This window comes from Haemaphysalis longicornis, unplaced genomic scaffold, assembly GCF_048455015.1.
Source record: "Haemaphysalis longicornis isolate Haplotype H1 unplaced genomic scaffold, Haemaphysalis longicornis Haplotype H1 scaffold_5, whole genome shotgun sequence".
NCBI lineage: Eukaryota > Metazoa > Arthropoda > Arachnida > Ixodida > Ixodidae > Haemaphysalis > Haemaphysalis longicornis.
In genome coordinates this window covers 188,535,076-188,553,532 of record NW_027526385.1, presented here as the reverse complement: position 1 = coordinate 188,553,532, position 18,457 = coordinate 188,535,076, and the positions used below count along the sequence as shown (strand labels likewise).

The 18,457-nt window shown below is 48.7% G+C and overlaps 1 protein-coding gene and 1 non-coding gene across 2 annotated transcripts in view; one reads left to right on the top strand and one right to left on the bottom strand.

Moving 5' to 3' along the window:
* The window catches only part of LOC144138901 (uncharacterized), a 917,654-nt gene that overhangs the window by 399,118 nt on the left and 500,079 nt on the right, over positions 1–18,457 (bottom strand). The gene's annotated exons all lie outside the window — the stretch shown is intronic.
* On the top strand, positions 2,046–2,117 carry Trnac-gca (transfer RNA cysteine (anticodon GCA)). Its single transcript has one exon. It is a non-coding gene; the product is annotated as a tRNA-Cys (tRNA).

Sequence of the window (18,457 nt, the reverse complement as noted above, 5' to 3'; positions counted from 1 at the left end):
CCATCAGATAGTCTAAAAACTTGCTCAAAACACAAGCGATATCGCGGCAATCGGCCAGCTTCCTTTCCCAAGCAGCAGCAAACGCACTCGATAGCCACTCTAAATAAAATCGCCCAAAACGTAGAGCATCAACTTGGAGGCGTATCAGGTGCGACGAGCAAACCACGCAGTGCCGCTTTGCGCTAACCATAGCTTTCCAAGTGCTTCCAGTACAAGGTGATGACCTTTAGAATTATTAGAGGCTTTCTATCTGAATGTGACAGCACAGAGCGGCGTCTCATGTGCCTGGATTTTTTAGCTGCTGCTGTTTTCTTTGATAAGCTGATGATTTGCATTTCAAACCACTGGCCGGTGCTGCCGCCAGATTGGCAATGACTGGCACTCAATGTGTGGTCGCTCTGGGGAAGTTGCGATCAGCCGAATAAGGACAAGGGTTCGTGACCTGCCGTGCAGGGCATGCATCACCCGCGGGTACGTAAGTAAGCATGCAGCCCCAGATAACCTCTAAGAGAAGTAATAATAATAATAATAATAATAATAATAATAATAATAATAATAATAATAATAATAATAATAATAATAATAATAATAATAATAATAATAATAATAATAATAACAACAAAAAGAGAGGAAAGTATTTTCACAGTGCATGTACCACATTTTAATGTTATGCAGAAACTCCGTTAGGGCTAGACTAGTAAATGCTTAGTAAAGGCTAGTAAAGGCCAGACTAGTAAAGGCTTGTAAAGGCTTAGTCTTGGCGGTTACGACGAACAAAAAAAGCAGCCACCAATTAAAGCTTTAGTCCACAGCCTCCGCTGCGTAGTCAGTAAGACGAAAGAGCAAACGCGACAGATGGACTGGCAGGTAAAAATACGCGCCACTAATAATGCTACTAAATGGTGCAAGCAGTAGCTTGGCCCCCTGCGGTTCAGTCGAGCCACGGGGTTTTCCGAAAGGAGTAAAACGCGCGCAAAACTCCTGCACGTAACGCCCTCCTCCGTTCTCTTCCTACGCCTCCTCAACTTTACTTCCATCTCTCTCTCCCAATTTCCCACACTCTTTCTAGGTATTATGTCTCATCCTTAACCCCCCCTCCCCGCCGCAAACCCTTCTTTTCTTCCCCCTCATATCCACCGTCTCTCTGTTTTGCCCCTCACTCTCCATGCCCTCCCCTCTTCTCCTCAAGCTCTCCTCCTCCCCATATTGCTAGGCTCATCTCCTCCTCTTTCCCTCGTCCCCTCTTTCCATATCCTAATCTACTACTGACGTACTATATTAGCTGTGTTGAACGTGCCACCCACATTCACTGGTTACCTGCAAACACCCCAGGTAAAGCATCCTTTCCTACTGGCCCTATAATACGTACTCGTTTTCGTGTGGTCTCTTTGTGACGAGAAAAACTACAATCACCACTAAGTTGATTGATCTTAGCGTCGTGAATCTTTGTGTTTTTTTTAAACACCATGGTTCCGCGCATCTTTACACGGTGTATAAAGATACGGTTGCGGCATCTGGTTGCGGCAGCGAGGTTGATGAACGCCAGAACGGAGTGAGTTTGTGTAGGGGTCGACCGGTGATGCGCTCACACTTGATGTCCTACAAACGAAACTTAGAGACTCGCCTAGCTGTGAGTGGGACTGCAACATGAAGTAAGAAGGTTGCGTTTTGAAGATTTGACAGTGGAAATATATTCCGTAATCGCAAACAGGGGGTTGTAAATCTTAATGTATGCGTAATACTCGCTTTAGCGGTACACGGAGACCTCGCGGAAGTGCCACAAGGACGAGCATATGCCATTAAAGTATTATTTCTGTCGTAGATCCGTGTTGTGTTTGCGAAGCAGAACGCTACTTAGGCCGGTTCATTGTACGTCGCAATTTTTCACGTACCAATGAACACAGGCGCCTACGGCGCGAACATACTAGTCTACAAAGTAGAGTACCACAAACCGCGACCGATAACCCGCTCTCAGCAACACCACGGTTTCGACAGTTAAATCGCCATTCGTAGAAAACGACACCGAAGCGCCGACTTCCTGCGCGGGGGGTATAGCTCAGTGGTAGAGCATTCGACTGCAGATCGAGAGGTCCCCGGTTCAAACCCGGGTGCCCCCTCTTTTTATTTCAATTTTTTTTTTGCAATATGCTGAAGTAACTCATTTCTCCTTCATAGTTCCTTTTTGTCACAACACGAGCACCTCCGCATTTACTAAAATGCCTCGAAAGCAGTTGTCATTTTAGGCGCATGTAACACCACACGTTTAGTAGCCTTCGTATGCGCGAAAAGCTGGGGCGCATGCCATATATGACAGCTATCTGAAATACTAGGCATAAATGTCCTTCTGTGGCACAATTTTTAATCCATTACGATCACCAATTGACCAGTGCAACACGAGCAGAGCGTTGTTTTGCAGGCACAGTAAAAAATAACTCACGCAGGCTGGACCTGTTGGTATGGTGGCGCCATCAAGCGTCAGAAGGGAGAAACAGAAGCCGGTCGCTCTGGCGCGCGTTCTTTCGAAATGTGCTTCTTGGTACGAATTCTAATTTAGGGAATTTTGGCGCAGCAAAATGGTTGGAGAAATGATTTTCCGCTCTCGCGTAATACCTCGACCATGTGGAGCGCTCTATGATACGTAGACCGTCGTTTGTCCAATGCGCGTTGCTACCGCTGCGACCAGGACGCCAACCTGTGGCTTACCCTGATGTCGTGGCGGATGCATTAATATTCATTTATAGCTTCATTGGCCACTTCCATGTGAACACACGTGCTACCTCACACTCCATGGCAATACAATTGTGCGGGCTATACCGATGTGAATATCAGCGGTGACATCGCGGTGAAAGTTGGCTTCTGATACGAATTAACCGTTTCTGGCTTCCAGTTTATTACCGTGCAAAAAAATACACGGCGTTCATGGTATAAGGTAACCAATTCCGACTTGACGGCCACTTGACCAATTTACCAACGAAGAAACGTACAACCTCAGAGTTAAATTTCTGGCTACCGTGGCACCTTATTCTGGTGAATTTAAGAAAAAGCCGGCAACGCGACAGAAATGGGAGACAAAGACGTGAATGGTGGCTGTGGGCCTCGTGTAAACGACCAGTTCTACAGACAATATTGCTAGGCGAGACGTGCGCAGGGATGCATTTATTTTGACATTTTCGTGAGCATTCAAAAAAAAAAAAAAAAAGTCGGGAAAATAGCACTCAACATAATGCCGGTATTCATTACGCGGAGCGTGTAATAATACACCCCCACGAACCCGAGGACAGTTCTGACAGATGACCACACAGGAGTACTGAGGATTTCCGAGTCCGCAACTTAACGCAGACACTTCGTGAGAAAGGCAGAGAAACATTACCACCCAATAGACATCGTCTCGGCATATCCTCTCATACAAAGTGCTGCTGTGCGATTGAGCAAAACAAGCAACAGAATAAGTAAAGCAGCCGCATTTGTGAAAATTTCTACGTTCGGCGATTTATTTGCGACAAATTCTCCGGGTTACCAGTCTTTTTCTTTTTTTTCTTTGCAGTGTTTAGAGTAGCGTTCATCAAATGCCCTCCATAGCTTGGTACTCGAGCCGCAGTTACGAGTGCACTCTTGTCTTCCAACCGGAGCTGTACGGTTACGTATGGTTCGTGGTTCAGTTTCGATTTATGAGGTAAAGAAATAAATGACAAAGTAAGCATACAGAAAGGGGTCGTGTAGTGAATACCTCTGATAGTGGTATAGTGAAGAACACCCCAGGAAAGAACGCGGACTGGATTCACTGTGGCGGTGCTGCATGACGATTACTTGCCTCCAGTATGTAGGGGTGGTTTTGCGTATTGAATTAAGTAGCGACGCCGCCGCATATCCACCTCGCCTCCGCCGTTAAGAAGAAAAAAATTAGCAGTGGCTTAGCTCGGCTACGCCAGGATATACGTAGCATGAGTTAAGGTTCAGCTGGTTATTCTTAGCTATCCTGGTTGTCTAGGATTAGCTTGATTATCATGCTTACTGCTGCTTCAATGACACGCACACGGTATGCGCATTCCTTGGCACATGTATATTTATCAAGCGGAACCGGCGCAGCCTCACCAATCGCCCCAGAGCTAAGCTGGTTCCACAGGCGCACGCCGGTGTTGTCCCGACGCACGAGCCATCCATCGGTTCCACACCCGGCCACCCCTCGCATGATCACCAAGTGGACCGGGCCGCCACGTGCCGCGCTTGCGCAGCACGGCTCTCCAGGAGTCCCGCGAAACTGCTCAACCTCGGCCAGTGTAGCTCACGGTACAAAATAACTTGCTTCATTGCTTGGTCATGTGTTTGTTCGTGGTTCGTCAGATGTTCATTGCGCGTGGATTAACTGTCTGCTTTTACGTGCACCAGAATGCATCTCCATTCACTAGCGATATGTTTTGGGTGACATAAAACTAGTGATCCTGCGCGGTTACCTTGTTACAGTTTTGACTTTGGCGGTTAACTGCGTCGAGGTTCAAGCGGAGCTCCGAGGTTTCGGACCAGGTGCTAGTCGCCCCCCGAGGCCTCCAGGTCGCTGCGGCCCGGTGGGCAGCCGCCACCGCCCCATAAGGGGGAGCTCTTTCAATAAATGTTATTAAAGACGATAGTCTTTCTTGGGCTACTTAAACCCAGAAATTTTGGTCTGTCTGTATGTCTGTCTGTCTGTCTGTAACTCGATTCAGCCACCCGGCCAAAGTAAAATAGATATTGCGCAATAGTCTTATATACTCACAGCCACATGTAAACGTTTAAGCCCGGTTTATATGTTCATACTTGTTAACTTTGTTGAACAAGAAGAAGATATTACGCAAATATAAGACAGTAAATTAGTACACAAGGGATATTTACAGTGATCTTTTATTAAAAAATTCATGTATACTTGGTCTTTCGATAAAAAATGATATTATACATCTATTGCAGAAAACCACCGCCTCCTGGCGGCATATGAAAAATCACGCGGCAACAGCAACGAAAAGTTCCACTAGCTAGGTTCCACGTTCTGCTTGGAACGCACGTGGAGCACGGCCACGCGGTTCTATACACCTTGTAGTCGGCCGCCTCCAATCACGCGCGTCTCCGCCGTACTGCAGCGCTTGCATCGAGGAACCCGGCCTGTAGCAGTGGAACGCGGTAAATTCAAATCGCCTTGCGCAAACCTTTAGTGTGTTTACCTTGGGATGAGCGCGACGGTACAGGAACAGCATGAGAGGTGAGCGGGAAAGCAAAGGGGTGCATTTCCTTGGCAAATGTCTACAAAGACTATCGTCTTTTGACGCCATTTACAACGAAAGGAGCAGATACGCGGCCATTTTTTTCTCTCTCTCTCTCTCTCGAGGTTCAAGGTATCACTGCACGGCATAATGCATATCACAACAATACGCATCCACCGTGGATCCAATTGCGTACATCCGAGGGGACGTCCGAGTTGCAACCGGACGTTCTACAGAGTGAGCTCGGGAAAAACTAGACATGGCAAGTGCCGAACACTGCCGCGGGACAACGGACATTCGTCGGACTTCCGACGGATGTGCGGTTGTTGCCCGAGAACACTGGATGGGGCGAAGAATGGATCAGCTGCTAATTGGGCTCGTTCCCACACTGGCGGAACTTTGTTGTAGCCTGTATAAAGTATACGTTTTACTTTACTCTACGCGTGGCTTCAAAAAAAGAAAAAGAAAAAGACAACAACACGCTGCATTGCAGAAGTATTAAAATTTCGTCAGTAATTAACATCACAACTTGTCACTGCTCCGTCGCCATGACGTTGCTGCAGAAGAGGAAAGAAAACGAAGAATCTCCCGAGAGGAAATTTTCAGATCGCGCGCACACATTCTTTCCAAGCGTTCACCTCTGTTCATAAACCTATACGTATGCTTCCATTAGAGGCTGTAGATTTGGCCCGGGGAGTTTTATTACTAAAAGGCGCAGATTGACAAATGAAATGAGACCACGAAAATATGAACCTGAACATCGAAATTCAAAAACGGTTTCCGTAGAGGTCAAATAATGGTGCGGAATCCGTACATTTGGATAGCCACATTTCCCAACTTTGTTGCTCCAATTAGGCCACGCGTCAATTTGACCTGCATGGTAAGGTATCGTGGTATTTGTGTGTGCTGGGTCATACTGTTACGTGGTTCATATCGTTTCATCTCGTAAATGCATCGCTTCATCATCAACCACGGTTCGTGTCATCTACTCTGCCTCCACGTAACAATATTTTCGCGATAGCGTTTCATTTCAATAAATCAATCAAATCACTTTATTCAAGCATCATAGGATGCGTAGGGGCACGGACAAAAAGACCACAAAAGGCTTGACGGGGGTCCGTGCCCCCTACAAGGCATACAGTGGAAAGCGGAAAACGTTAAAAATACACTCAGTGAATTTGAATTTGCACACGCAGCTGCTCGCGGACAGAAATGTACACACACAGATGGCGATATAAATAACGAAGTTAAACAATATCAGGATGGGAGAACAAAAATGATGTGATGCACAGAATATGTGTGAGATTAAAAAAAGCATAAAACAAAACGCGAGGACAATGCCCGTTACACCAAAACAAAATGTGCGTGAGAAGATGACACAAAACAGAAAACGAACTCAGGATATTGCTACCTACACTACCCTTACATTACTGTCCATTACTGCACCTAGGAGCTTTTATTATTGTGCCTCAAGTTCATCTGTTGAGCACATCGTGTCACGTAGTCAGTGTGTATATCCGTGTGCTTTCACTATTTGGCACTGCACAGGGTTTACTGCTTCCAATTTCAACCCATATGAGTTTGTTGCCCACATGTCTAAAAGTTTTTTTTTTTTTTTCGTGAACTACAAAGGATATGGGGACATCTGTCGATGACATTTGTTTTGGGTGCGGATCTCCGGGTCGCTTTGCGGCCAGTTTACGCGAAAATAGTTGCCGTACGAACAATGGAGCGATTCAGCGCGCATATATGTGTGCCTGTGAATACGCAACGTCATCAAGTATACCATAATGGGCGAACTTCGCACAGAGCTTACGTACCCCAAGTATACGTCTGCAGGCTACTAACTACTCACTACTATTACTAATACTAGCTACTACTAACAACTCGAAGTATTACCTCGCATACTTGCTCGAGGTATTAGTATTAAGCTAGCGCTTAATACTTGGAGCAAGAAAACAAGGTTCACGGAAGGTGCGAGGCTCGTTACGTGCTCAGGAAACAGCTGTCCGGTTTGCATTAACGCGTTCGAGCACGGATGTAAATTAACAGAATTGACATCTGTAAATTAACAGAATTAACTAACAGGATTAACAAACAGAATTAACATCTGTAAAACAACAGAACAACCTTGTTCCGTAATTTTACGACAGAAACGACAGAGAAGCAACGTTAAGGAGAATAAGACGACGGCATCGCAGGCGTTTTTGCAAGTGATAACAAGAAAGGGGCAGTGATCTTCTGCCGTCCAACCTTCTGGAAGCGTGCTGGGTACTAAGTGGTAAACGAGTAAGCGTACATATGAAGAACTAAGTAAAACAGTGGTGTTAAACAGGTGATACCCATGAAGCTAAGATGTAAATAGGCAAAGGGGGAAGGGGGACCTCGCGAGAATACAGCGTACGTCGCACCGTTGCTGGCAGTTCGCTCCTAATGGGCCCGCTTCTCTCGCAGGCGTTGTGCGCGGCCGTCGTGGGCGGGAAAACGCCGGACAAAGCGGAAGGGGCAATTTGTAGCGCCGCCTAGCGGGCAGCGAAAAGAACTGCGGCCTCCGGTTGCGTGCCTGACGCTGAATGCAGGCAGGTGCCTCTCTTCTCGCGCCTCCACGCGAGGCAATAGAGGCGCGGGAAAAGATAAGACAGGTGTTTGCTGCGAGGCCCTTCTTGTAACCTCATTAACGCACTCGCGATCACACACACAGAGCTCGGAACAAAGGGGCGGATAAACATAGGAACGGAAGAGAGGAGGGTTGCGGCATTGCGTGATTTAGCGCCACCTCCACGAGTGGGTTCTGGGTGAGATAAGAGCTACTAGCAGCGGTGTAGGCTCGTTCAAGCTCTGAGATAAGGAGGAGTGCACCGAGCAGGCTCTAGCGTAGCTTCCTTGTTTGCTGTGATGCAATGACGCCACACCGTTACGGCAACTTCCTATGCGTTAGTGGCCAGTGCTTTCGGGTCCGCGTCTCCATTCTTACGCTTACGAAACATTGACAACGACCCAGCAGATGTTGGGCCATCGTCCCTCCTAGCGTCTACTTCCGCTGTGTTGATTAGCCAATGATTTGACACCTCAGCTGTTACAAGTGGCGTCCAGCCAACATCGCGAGAAGAAAGGGCAGCGCATGTTAATGTTAGTAATGTAATAAAAATTGCCGTGGTTTCCTTCCCCTCCGGAATTCAGGGCTCTCGTTTTTTTCGTCAATATCTATAAAAAGCGCTTCCCCTGTCGTCACGTTCCTCGTGAACTCAGCGGCTGTCAGCTGCTCGTAAACTGGGGGACGCCAAACACCGGCTGGGTTTCAAGTGCGCGTCTCCGCTCCTTATCTCCAGTGCCGCCGTTCGGGCTGGTTTAGTGCGTCGTAAAAAGTTTAATGCATATTTTACGGACGCTATAGGCGTTAGCTTATATATTGAGCTTATGATATGCGCTACCGGAGTATCGTTTACGTGCTTTTACTAGATCATTACGGTGCGTGGGGATGGTGGGACCGAACGAATAGCAGGTTTCTTTACGTACTTTTTTTATTCGTCCTTCGTACGCGTTTGAAATTAACCCTTCGCTCAAAAGTGGCCAAACGATAAATAAAAAGAGCAGTTGTCGCGGTCGTCTGTTTGCGGAATAAAAGGCTAAAACGACAGGTGCGCTACTTCTCGGGTCGCATCATGCAGAACCGAGTGGTGTGACTGCTGGCACGTACGGCGATGTTTATGATTCATGAGGTCACGTATGTATATGGATAGCAGGCGAGACTTGTGAGCGCATTGCAGTGGACAACATGCCAGCTGAAGTTAGAGGAAACAGAAATTGGGCAGCACATAAGATGGAGAAGATATGTGAACCGGCGGAGCAGTAGTGGGCTGGTAGAGAGAGGGGCGAGAGAAAACACAAGGTAAGCAGTAACGTCCGCGTGGAATAGTCATTGGTAGAGGTTGTGGTCACTCAGTGGTCATAAACGTGATATGACTGTGGTGATGACCGATATTGCCGCACACAATTCATGCACACGATCATATTATGTCCCGAACACGCCTCATCTGTTATTGCTCTATAGCAGCGGTCTGAAACACGCGGCCCGCGGACATTTCGATCGCGGCCCTACCCACTCATGAGTGTCTTCATTCATTTACTTTAGTTTTTTTTTTTTAAAGCACACACCTACACTGCGGTCTTCATGTGTTGAATCATCACCGTGAAACAAATATTTATACTTCAGAACCAGAGTCCAGGTTTTAGGCCTCCTGGAGATCAGTATGGTCATGGTTCTCAAATCTTGACGACAAATTCCATTCAGAAAAGTCCCAGCATATTTACAAGACGTGGGGAAGGACTTATTTCTTTTAAATGGCAGCGTTAGCTGACATTTTGTTAATCCCCTCCCCCCCCCCCCCCCTTTCATTTGAACCTTCTTCGCTGTACCGGCCCTTGCGGTACTAAATTTCGTGACTGCGGCCAGTTCATTTATGTGAGTTAGAGATCCCTGCTCTATAACATTCACGGCTGTATTTCGTGCCATCTTTCGACGGCGTTCCCCTTCTCAGTAAGCGGCCTAGCTTAGCCATTTCCCGAAACTTTGTCGTGTTCGCTCTACGTCGCCGGCTGCCGAGAGTAAACGCTCAAAGGACGCGCGACATCATGGTTCAAGTGACGAGCTACACAATGTCGCTTGGAGTAACCGTAGCCCCTGCCGTTTCTGTGGCACGTTCCTGGCACCAGCGTTGGCCTGTTATACTGCAATATTGGTGCACTATACGACAAGGGAAAACCGCTGGCGTTGTATCTGTAATTGAAAGAAGCGTACGCGGTTATTACGCCGTTACACGCGCAGTTCAGCAATTATTTTTGCGCGCATGAGTTTGTTTGCGTCTGCGAATTGAACGAACGTAGTACTTTTCCCCCTTCAAGTGAAATTAGTGGTGCCCGCACTCCCGCTTCACAAAAGTTCGCCTCTACATGGGAAAGAAGTTTTGTATGAGGCGGTGAACAGTTACGGTATTTTGGCAATCTGCGCAAGAATTTCCTATCTCTCAATTTAAAAAAAAAATAAGCGCGCGGTTTATTCGTCCGCCCATCAGCAGACGGCCAGGCAAAATATCACCAGCGGCCACAACACTTGTTCTGAGCCAGGCATGCTGTTTCCCAGACACGCTCTCAGGATGAGACCATGTTATTGAGCATCCGGAATGTCCCTGGTACACACGAAGCAGCAAAACGGAGAGACAGTGTGCGCGGAAATTAGCATCATCTCAATCAATTCCCTTCGGGGAGATCTCCCCCATCGTATACGTGACTGCACCCGGTAAAGTACAGAAGCACACTGGCACTGAAACACAGCGTGCTAGCCGCTTCCCAGTCCGCGTGACACTTCTGCACAGGACGGGTGGATAGGCACGCGAGGCGTGTATTAGGGCGACGGATCGTCGTCTCCTCTTGTTATCCCCATCGGGAGGAGGACACTTGCGCAGCGTGAGTGGACCGCGGGGAGTGCGTGTCCGGGCGTCCCCAGGCGCGGATCGCCATTAATCCTGCTTACAGCTCAGCGTCCACACGCGACCGCCGTTTGTCAACGTCAGCCCGAAGAAGAATGCAGCCGGCCACGGCATGCTGGACTCACTTAAGAGCGAGCGCCCCTGCTGCACGCTGCCGTTCTCGAAGCACACGCCTCCTGGACCGGACGTTGGCTTCGACAACCCTTCCCCGAGTGTCCCGCCGTGAAGACAGTGGAAGTGACGTTGAGGAAGCCCCTCTTGACACACTCGGTTAGCCACAAGTGAACCGGACGCGGGATCGAGACGGCGCCCCCTCGCGCGGCGTCATTAGCGAGCCATCAGTTATTCAGTGGGCACGGCCGGCAGGGGTTCGCGGTGGAACGTGGCTCCCGAAGGCAAAGACACGAAGGGACAGGGCTCAAGTACGAAGCTGGGATTGGCGACTGCTCGGTGGATTCTGAAAGTGAACTCTTGTGGTTGCCGAGGAGCAACGCGCTGTTCAGAGCCCACGAGAGCGAATACAGGGGCACGAGATGGGGTGCGTTGCAGTGAAATAAAGGCTGTTGTTATTTACTAGTTGCAAACAAATATGCATGTATGGGTTACAGGGTTTCCAAGCGAAACAGTGTGGGAAGCAGGGGGTTATAAGTTCACAGCTTGAAAAACCTTGCCTGACTTTGTGCCTTGACAAGCAAAAAATACACTTGGGCCAAAAACAGACCGAGTGACAGATATTGCTTCTATTTTCCTGCGCTGCCTCGAGCTGTGGATACGCGCGAGGCCTGATGATGTCTTTATCAGCACGACTACAGCCAACGCAATATTTAACCAGGATTTTCCACAATTAAGCTACACCGCTGTAGGGTGGCCAGCACAGTGTCCCGTCGCATGCCTCTTCTTTCGAGTACCCCGTTTTCCTCAGCACTTGCGAGTATTAATTACGTTCAGCATAGCACAGCCTCGTACTTTTATTCTTACTGGACTCTTATGCAAACGTACAGTTCTTGGACTAATCGTCAAAAGAAATGCGGGAAGCCCAGACTAACGCGTGAGACTTGAATGTAGCGAGGCTGTACGCAACCTTCACGATGGTTTAAGTCCACGATTGCAGCCGATTTGCTCCTTCTTCGCTGCCGCAACACCTTTTACTTCATCATTGTTACTACACGTGTTAGCTTCTTTCATTTTTTTTTTTTTTGGAAGTGATAATCATTGGACATCACCTTTGAGGGGCGTACGGTACGCTATGACCTGTCTTTCTCGCTCCGAGCAAGGGTTGCCACTATTACGGCGAACGCTGGAGTATTTTTTGGCTAGTCTTGGATAATCTCCCTAGGTGGGTATGCTTGGCTTGACAAGCGTGAGCAGGGGACGCTGGGAGATTGTCTCGAGGCACGCACACACGAGCGCTAGGCATTTTCTTGGCTTTGTAAACTGACGTGCGGTACGTCGCCGCGAGGCCCGCGCTCACGTGAGCGTGCTCCGCATTTAATTTAAGTGCGGACACAAAAAATTACTTTTAGCCAAGCAGCATTGTTGTTAATAAACATCTGACAGACCGAGCCATGGCTTGGACGTGTTCGATCCTTCAACCTCCTCGTTTCGCTCGTGCAGAGCCTTCATCTCAGAAGTGGGGGCTGGATGCACTTGCTGACGACATCTACCACATCTTACGGACTTTTCCTGTTATAGAACAACGCAAGCCGTGTGTCGTCAATAAATCTTCACGCTTTGTTGCATCCACTTCCCGAAACCAGATCTGCCGCAACAGTTTGATGAGAGCTTGCACCAGGCGGGGCAATGCCCCTTCCATGATTTTGCCCCAATCCTATCCCCTTTCAATCAATCACTTAGGCCGAAAAGTGAACGAGGAACCTGTAAAAACATCAATCTTGTCGTAAACTGCCGCAATCAGTTCACTGCGGCATTCGGTAACAAGTATAAGACTCCGCATATACACGACAGGGGAGTGGTGTAGGTCATAGAAATGCCTTCGTTCGCACCATGCATAGAAGAGATGATGATGTTGCTGACAATTATTACACGGTAAAGAGCGCCACGGTACGACGTTACATCCACTCGGTAGAGCAGCATACGTCAGTGGGACGTCTTGCTGATGATTGCGATCGTGAAGTGCCTTTCAAATGACATTTAACGGAAAGAGATTATTATATGCAACATTATAACATATATCATCCGTAGTCCTAGTTGAGATCTTGTATTAGGTGACAGGCAAGGGACAATGAAAAGCTTCACACGGAGGGATAGGTAGATAGATAAAAGAGCCTCTATCAATCCGTCTCTCCTCGTCTCCACCCAAAGCATTCCATTGTTCTCGTTAAGATCATTAGATTGTGATGATGAATGAGCGGCCTTGGTCCAGGCAGCCACTGAAAGCCCCGATGATGTGGACTGCTAGCTCCCGTTGTTCCTGCAGGCTCGTTGAAGAATTGCGCGTTATAAAAACAAAGGGGCCAAGGAGAAGTAGCAGCGTCTTCCTCCCTTACTGCCTCCCGAGATTTCTGCGCGGTTATCGACTAGCCGATGAGGGAGATGGATGCCATCGTAGTTTAAATGATACGGACGAGTGGACGCACATGCGAATGGGCGGAAAATACGGAGTGGGACGCATGCCCACGAACACTGCCGAATTTAAAATACGCAAGGAAAGGTGGCGGGATGAAGAAAAGAACAAAGTTCAGATCTGTCCGGTACTTTATGGCAACCATTAGACCTATATTTTCTTGACGGCCACCGGAACAGTGTTCTGAAGCTTTAACGACAGCCCATACGATGCCAGTTCGGACGATGACTAAGTGCTCGATAGTTCGTTATCGCCACGGGGAGTGCCGCCGCCGCAGCAGCGGCATCGTCGAAGTCGGTAAAGTACGATATATGTGTTGGAGAACGCCGTTAGGTGTCTATACACCCTCCAGTAACGGGTGCAGCCCAGGGGTCGGTTTGCTGCCCACAATGCCCACTCGTTTTGTGTTTCGCTATGGATCTGCCCGGAAACGAACACGGGGCGAACATTACCGGGCTGTTACTGGCACCGCCTCGTCCATAAAGGCCATATAATGCCCAGGGGAACGGTGGCGCGAGAGAGGCAGTCGTTGGAATCCGCAGCCGGTGTTACGGAGAGGGCGAAGCGTCGTCGTTACGCGCCACGTGTCATGTGTTATTGCGCGGGTAGGTGGAGGAGGAAACCTTCATCCGGCGCTGTCGATTTTCCGACAGAATCGCAACCTGGAAGAGCAGATTCTGCTGGGAGATTCTACTCTCCATGAAATGTATCTGTGACTATTTCATTTCTCCCCGTTTTCCCCCCTTCTTTATTTCTTGCGATGCCTATAGGTCGATGCCACGTGGGTGACGGGGATGGCTTGAGGGATCAGTGACTCGCTTGTTCTTAGCCTCACCCCGCCTTCGTCAGTTTTGTTTTGTTTCCTGTCTTCGTATCTTTCCTCCTCTCAGCTCTTGCTTTTTAGCCCTTGTTTCGTGATGAACCTATTCCGGTTTTTATATCTCAACCTTTCTGAGTGAAGACGACCTCTTCAATGTCAAATTGCACTTCTCCTTACACTTTGTTCGCTTAGTCCGAAAGATATGTTTTCCGCCATTCGCTTCCCAAACTTTGTTTCTTTGTTCCTCTCCCCTTTGTCCGTTCTCTGAACCATTTCTTTACCTCCTATCCGTACTTCTAATGCAAAAGGTTTTGTTGGGTATGTTAATACAATTGCAGTGTGTGTATGCGTATCTGCGCCTGTAAGTCAAGTGCGTAGACCTGAGGGGGGGGGGGGGGGGGGGGGGGGGGGCTCAGTGTAAGAACACCCCGAAATTTTCTGAGCGGTGCATTCCCCTTTCTATCCTCTGCCCGTTCGGCCTTTTTCTCGACCACGTTGTTTACACTCCGCGTCGGTATATTAGCATGTAAAAACAGAAATTTAGCACTTAAGAAAATTAAAGTGAAATGATGCTTGCGCGCCGGATGTCTTTCCTTTTAGATTTTTTTTCTTTCTTTTCTTTTTGATGGCGGCGCACAACGCTCCCCGAAAAATATTTCTGCTTGAGCCACTAGTGTACGTTGTTTTCACCGACAGACGAAAACTCTGCCCGCTGCTGCTTGCTTCTATCCTAAGAGCTTGGAGAAGCTGTAAAAGCATCACACTCTCGCTTTTTGTCGGTTGTGAAGGGCCAGTATTCCGCAAACGGAACATGATCGCCACCCCGCACCTAAGGTGTTAGCCCCGCCCACTGTCCTGCACGTGCATCGAGAGGACGTACAAGTTCATCATTTTTGCTTCTTTTACTCCTCGTCAGACTTTCCCACGTAGCGTTTATGGGCGTCAACTTTCGTGATTTTCCCACTTTTGCACTCATAAAAATGCGTATTCCCCGAGGTTCGTCTATCCTTCAAATTTCCGTTATTTTGTTTTCTATAGTTGCTCACCCCTCTTTTCATCGTTCCCGAGAATAATACATTGTACAGTATTCAAAATAAATTTGTATTTGTACGTACTCTATCACAGTTGAAATAAAAAAAAAGAATAGGACTTTGGCTGGCCACGTAATTACGCAAAATGACAACCAGTGGACAATTAGGGCAACCGAGCGGGTACCAAGAGGTGGATCTAGAAGAAGGGAAGGCCATTAATCCGAAGGCCATTCATCCTGCAGTGGACCTCAGGATGATGATGATGATGATGATGATAATGATGATGATGATTATGATGATGATGATGATGCACAGGATGTATTGTACATCCCCTCTTTTACACACATGGGCGTGCCTGCGCGCGAACTGCACACCTCGTGGCGTTCTCCGGGCTCTTGGTATTTCTGTCGTACCCCTACACCTCGCATTTCAGCCTGTTCCCCGCGTCTTCCATCAGATCCGTCTTATCCCCCCCCCCCCCCTCCACTGCTCCGCCGTTCGAGGCTCGTGATTGCGTGGGCGTGCACTTCCCCAACACAACCCCGCGAAGAGTGACGGGTGTGGGCGGAGCGACACAAAGCACCCAGGATGAACCCCGACAACCGCAACAAGATGAGCTGCGCCCCCACAACAGATCGTCGTCCCGGAAAACAAATGTCCCGGCTCTTTACTGACGCGTCCGGGGAAGATTGTTCCTTAAGCCCCGGGCTATACACTCCCGGAACCCGAGCACGGAGCTGATCGGGCTCCCCAGCAGCACCGCGCACTAAGGTTAGCCCCTCGCATCTTTCCCTGTCGTTACCACGCTGGCAAGGAACAGCGTCGTCATTCTAGCGCCACGCGCCACGAAGAGCGCAACCAACGTAATTCAGATCGAGCGAAAAGGTGTTCCACCTACACCGTGGCCGCGAAGAAAGCACAGCATCAGCCCTGGTTGTCCTTCAGCTCTGGGAGCACTGTAGGAGGCGCTGGTCAGGCTTGATACTTGTAGAAGGAGAGGCCCCGTTTCCATCGTTAATAACATCGGTTTACAGCGGGAGGAGGCTTAGCGCGACAAGGTATATACGTGAGATAGTCCGAGGTCATGTTGTTGTCCAGAATAAGTAGACCATTGATTTGGTTGATTGTAGGGTTTAACGCGCCGACGCAACGCAGGCGATGAGGCGCGCCGTAGTGGAGGGCTCCGGATTAATTTCGACCACCTGGGGATCTTTAACGCTACACAGGCGATGAGGGGAGGGCTCCGGATTAATTTTGTCCTTCTGGGGTTTCTTAACGTGCGCCGAAATCTCGAACACACGGGCGTTTTTTTTGCTTTTCGCCTCCATCACTTCGAGCTTGTTCTGGCAGGAGCGTAGTGAGGTCAGAAATGAACCTGCCTGCTTTTCCACAGGTATCTTTCTCGTAAATTTACCCAATTTATTATTGCGCATGACAAAATCAAGTGTTAACTGTCCAATAACTGGGCATACCTGCAATAACGGGAGGACATAAGCTTCATTTTTGCCAAGGAATAAAAGTATTGATCTTCCATTCGGTGCTTAGTCTTTCTTGGGCCGCGCGCATGCTTCGTATAAAACTCTATGGTGACGGTATTTTGGGGTGTTTTATTTTCTCCCTTTTGTTGTTGACTACAGAATACACGAAACTTTGTTGTAACTCCGGCTTTCACGTGAGTTGCCCTGTTTTAGGATTTTAAGCAAGTAAATATGCATTGCAAGTGGGCGCCTGACTGAAGGTTGTCTTAATATAGTTTTTCCCTCACTCACTCACTCACTCACTCACTCACTCACTCACTCACTCACTCACTCACTCACTCACTCACTCACTCACTCACTCACTCACTCACTCACTCACTCACTCACTCACTCACTCACTCACTCACTCACTCACTCACTCACTCACTCACTCACTCACTCACTCACTCCCATACAAACTTGCCTGAACAAGCCTATCAGTTTGTCAAGTCTACTTTATCCCCGATGGCAAAAATTTAACAAGAACAAGAGCCTATCACGCAATCTTAACAAATTCCCAGAGCATAAGCTTAACATAACGCAGGAGTGGGGGGGGGGGGGGGGGGGGGGGGGGGGTTGAAGCTCGGTAAAAAGTAACTGTGGCATCCAGGTCAGAAAGGCAGCCCGGGCATATCCCCCTAAGGATTCAAGCGGCTAAAGAAAAACGACGGTATGGGCACTAATAGGGGGGATTTATTCCATAATACGGATTCCGGAACAGAAAGTCGGTATTGGGGATTGCGTAAAGAAAAAAATTCCTCGCGGGTGGAGTCGGAGTACGCTCTGTTAAGGATAGAGCGCCAGAGCTACAGTTCGCATACCAAAGCAACTACCAAAACAGCGACTTTCCCAGTACAGTTATGAAACTCAAGACTTGCACACGGTTGCGGACATAGATGGCCCACTTTTCTTCGTTATCCACCTCACAATATGCGGATGACTGAGTACTCCCGACCTGGCACGCGCCATAAGAAAAAAAAAACAAAGAGAAGGGAGCTATGCGATCGCCTTACGCGGGCGCATCTGCGGCCGTATTAGTCGGCCAACTTCCTTCCCCACCATTCGCTTACTTGCGCCAGCACGCTCCCCAAAATTGAGACGGATACTTCAGCGCGTTCACCGTCGTCTCGAAGGGAGCGCGCCACATTTCCGCGTTGCCGGGCAAAGGGGATGAAACAAGGGAAAGCGGGTTCGCCGCGGCTGCCCGCTTGCAGCGCAAATGGGAGAGCCGGTGGGATAACTGAAAGCGGGGAAAAAAAGGTGCGCGTTGAAGCAAACACACTTATTTCCCCTCCGTCGTCTGGGCCTCCGTAATCCCCGCAGGGTCATCCCGACGTCTGGCGACGGTGATCCCCGTTTCCCCCTTAACCAGGTCGACCCAATAAGGCGTTGGGGAAACGCGGGAGGAACGCTGCATTGCGCCGGGGGAGCCCTCAACTCTGGCCGCAGGTCGAAATGTTGGGCAGTGTTTGCAAACTGCGTTCGCCAAGCTAACCCCAGCTCTGAAGGAGGGAGTGTTTATTGCGGAAACGGCAATCACAGAATAACGTGGGGAATTTAATATTCAAACGCAGCCTTTACTGGGCCAGGGGTTTCTTCATTAACTCAGTTTCTCTTATCACAAGTATGCGCATCTAATCCTGCATCCCAGCTAATTCTTCCTGATTGTGACTTGTGTATCTAGAATTTATCTTTTCCTGCCCTTGTATCGTGTGTTGTAGAAACTGCTGTCGTATTCACGTATACCGCTTCGCCGTAAACTGTTCAGCCTGGGAATCTTTCTTGGGAACA